The 3,901-nt window shown below is 39.6% G+C and overlaps 1 non-coding gene across 1 annotated transcript; it reads left to right on the forward strand.

Annotated features, from left to right (window-relative positions):
* Positions 1-1,971: 1,971 nt before the first annotated feature.
* Positions 1,972-2,090, forward strand: LOC145417241 (5S ribosomal RNA). Its single transcript, XR_013900460.1, has one exon. It is a non-coding gene; the product is annotated as a 5S ribosomal RNA (ribosomal RNA).
* The last annotated feature ends 1,811 nt before the right edge of the window (positions 2,091-3,901 follow it).

Below are 3,901 nucleotides of genomic sequence, written 5' to 3' on the forward strand. Positions count from 1 at the left end.
TCAAAAACCCCCTGCCACACCTAACTCTCCTAGCTCTCACCCATCTCTTACCTACTCTTAACATTCCCTCCACCAGGTAGTGGTTAGAGATACCCTCTAGCCAGGGATGGGGTCAAATACAAGTGTTCAAATACAAATACGGACACAAATACGTTAATTTCTTTGCAGCCAGTTATAAATGCAGGTACAAATATTCAAACTTCTAAATCATCAAATACAAATAAAATACAAATATGATGCATCAAAATTAATATAAATAAAATACAACTATGAAGCTTCAAATACAAATAAAATACAAATACAGGTATCGTACCATACATACATACATATACCTAGGCTGCTTCCCCCATGGAAAGGGAGGTAGCCGAGACAGGACGACACACTCCCCATTTACTCATCCATTCAAACAGTCAATCGCATCTTAGCCCCAAAGGGGAGAAGGGACAGATCCTCACCGCACCACACCACACATGGGTCAACTGCGCAGTGCAGTCAGTGACATCCGCAGCAGGGCCCGACAGCAGAGCTGGTTTACCCCTGCCACATCATAATAGACCCATCCCCTTACTCGTACCTGACCTGACTAGCTAATCAGACCAAATGCGGGAGAATGTCCCCTCAGGGCTGCATCATCATTTATTCATTCACAATTTCTCTCCATTTATTTCTGTCATGCAAATACAAATATGAAACTTCAAATACAAATACAAATGCAGGACACAAATACAGTAATTCTTAATACAGTAGTGGTTAGCAATTGGCAAAGGAGGTGGCACAGCTCGTATCTCAAGCAAATTTAGAACTTCCTTCAAATAAAAATACAGTAATTCTGTGCTGATCTCAGTCTCTCAGTCACTCAACATGGGCTAACAGGTTTGGAACACTTTCTGACAAGTATAGTATTGTACATTATCCCTTGATTGAATGAGAGTGGTAGACAAGATGCCAACAATGCCAACTTTTATATATGAAGACAAGTAAAATTCACAATTGGCAGTAATTTTATCACAATGGAATGTAAAGTTAGCAATCTTATATGAGTGTATTTGACTGTATTTGAAGCAATTTTGGCAAATGCAAGACTCAAATACAAATACACATACAAATATGCAACTTTTAAAATTTTCATGCAAATAAAATACAAATATCGATTTTTGTGTACTTTCAAATACAAATACAAATACAAATACGTATTTGACCCCATCCCTGCCTCCACCCTCTCCTCTTAGAACTCTCACATACAACAATCTTCCTATTACATTCCTGGACACAACCACATAGTCCATCAATGCTCCATCAACAACCCTTCCACCCTCCTGTCTCACCCATGTATACTAATACCTTTCTTCTCAAGCAAAGTATTTTCAATCACCATCTCTCGCTCAACGCACATCCCTATCATTCGTTCCCCATTTTCATTTCTTCCAGGCACACCATGCATACCAACACCTTCAACTGCTGCATTTCCCACCCTAGGATTCAGATCTCCCATCATTACCACATTCACATTCGCTCCAAAACTCAGCAGACACTCATCAACATCATTCCAGAAAGACTCACTCTCTTCTTCATCCCTTTCACTATCAGGCACATATGCACTCACAAACACCCACAACTCACGTTTAAATTTCGTTTTCACCCACATCAGTCTCGAAGACACCTCCTTCAATTCAATCACACAGTGCTGTACTTCCGGGCTCACTAACAAGGCCACACATTCTCTTGCCCTTCCCCTATCAACACCTGACAATCTTCCATTCACACTTCCAAACTTATACTCACCTTTCCCTTTCATCTTCGTTTCACTCAAAGCTAACACATCCAACTTTCTTCTCACAAACATTCTCCCAATCTCCTCCCTTTTAGCCTCAATCGTACTACAATCACGCACATTCATAGACCAAATCTTCAGGGTAGGGGGATAACTCAGTCCCCCATCCCTTTATCTGGCCTGCCTCTTTTTAGGAACTAATAAATGGCCATACCACGTTGAGTACACCGCTTCCCGTCCGATCAGCGAAGTTAAGCAACGTTGAGTCTGGTTAGTACTTGGATGGGTGACCGCCTGGGAACACCAGATGCTGTTGGCATCCCTACGTGTCAAGTGGGGTTGGTGGAGGATTAGTGCCCCTCCCTGTAAAACAATTAACTCTAAGCCCTTGGTCACCCCGTTTGGAATACATGGCGTCTGGCAATGAATGAATGAATATGAATGAATAAACAGAGGAGGGGGTCCCTAGTCCCCTCATCCTGCCCCTATTAGTCGCAGGGAATACGGTGGCAGCATTCTTCCTAACACAACCTCGCCGCAGAGTAGTAGTACCACCCCCCCGCCACAGGGTGGACACGATCTCCTTTGCATTTTATTTCGTTAATATAAGAGTGTTTTAATTTTCTCACTAATAACTTCCGAAAAGTATCATGGTAAACGTATTGCTGTGGCTAATATTTTCCAACTGACCGTGACAGATTTTCACCATTTCATTAAAAAAAACTTGTCTTCATTCATTTTTTTCCCCTGATATTAGTGTAATGTTTTGTTTCTGTTACCAGCAGATACTTTCAAAATAGAAAATGTTTCAGAGTGATCCGACAGTGGTTGGGCTAACAAGTTCAAATCGCACATGGAGGGGCCAGTTGAGTCTAACGGCAGTCAGACTCCTTGACTCCTTTGTTTCCTCATTTGTCCCTGTTCAACCAGTACAGTAAATATTGGCGACCGGGATATAACATCACCAGTTGCAGGTTTCATTTAAAGAGAAAATTAGGACTTAGCGGACATTGATTACCTCTGCCACAGTGGCCCTCGCGTCGTCGACGGACATGAAGAAGTCTTTTTCTTCCTATTGTTCTTAACTCACCCAGAAGTCTGCGTTGTTCGGAGCTCAACATTAACGTCAAAGATATCCTTCGGGACAAATACATTGCTCTTGGGAGCATCTTCTTGAATTTAACCCCCCCTATATATATATATATATATATATATATATATATATATATATATATATATATATATATATATATATATATATATATATAAGATTATTACTTAATTTATTTATACTGAACGGGCATCTTGAAAGTGACGGAATAATAAGTTTACAGAGTTTACCCAAATAAGTTTTTAATTCACCGTAAGATGTCACTCATACCGTAATCTGGCTACCACCAGGGCAATTTGTTAAGGCTGGGAGAGAACCCACTTAATGAAAAAGTACATCAGCACTTTGTAAGTGACCACACCTACTATACAATATATTATTCTTGTTACCCCCTCATCATTATAGACATCTTAGGTGAGTATGGTGGTAGTGATTTTCAATTTTTTTCATTGTTTCAGGTATAGTATATTATGCAAACTTCATTCTAATTACAAAAACCTTCAATAGTTAGTGAAAACAAGTAGACAGCCAGTACAACATGCTCTCTTCTGTATCTACTATTTTCGTCGACAGAATCAGCAAATCAGATTTATTTTTTGATGAAAAGCTACCCTGAATTAAAGATTGAATTAGATTACTGCCTTTAATAAAGAAATGTTAGGTTAGTGAAGATATATACGCATCAGCATAGGTATGTTATATATTTTATTTTTTAGGTAAGTACGGTAGTACTAAAAAAAAAAATGCTGCTCGTGACGTGACTAGTGTCATTTCCTGGTGTTTCCCCCCTGCTCCTTTAATGGTATGCAGTCCTAATCGTGCATGAAGTCAAACGGAAACAGCCCCCATAGTGCAAAGACTTCATCGTAATGTAGAGGAAGTATCTCCCCAACGCTTATTAAAACAATGTAGTGGTAGCAAAATTTAAATCTGCCCACATCATTCCTGAAAGAGCTACGATATGCATAATACGAAGCTTTAAAATAGCTAATTAGTAGTGTGTATGTGTGTGTGTCAGT

The sequence above is a fragment of the Coenobita brevimanus genome, chromosome 13 (genome assembly GCF_032717465.1).
Source record: "Coenobita brevimanus isolate Jiangsu-jjx chromosome 13, ASM3271746v2, whole genome shotgun sequence".
NCBI classification, from domain to species: domain Eukaryota; kingdom Metazoa; phylum Arthropoda; class Malacostraca; order Decapoda; family Coenobitidae; genus Coenobita; species Coenobita brevimanus.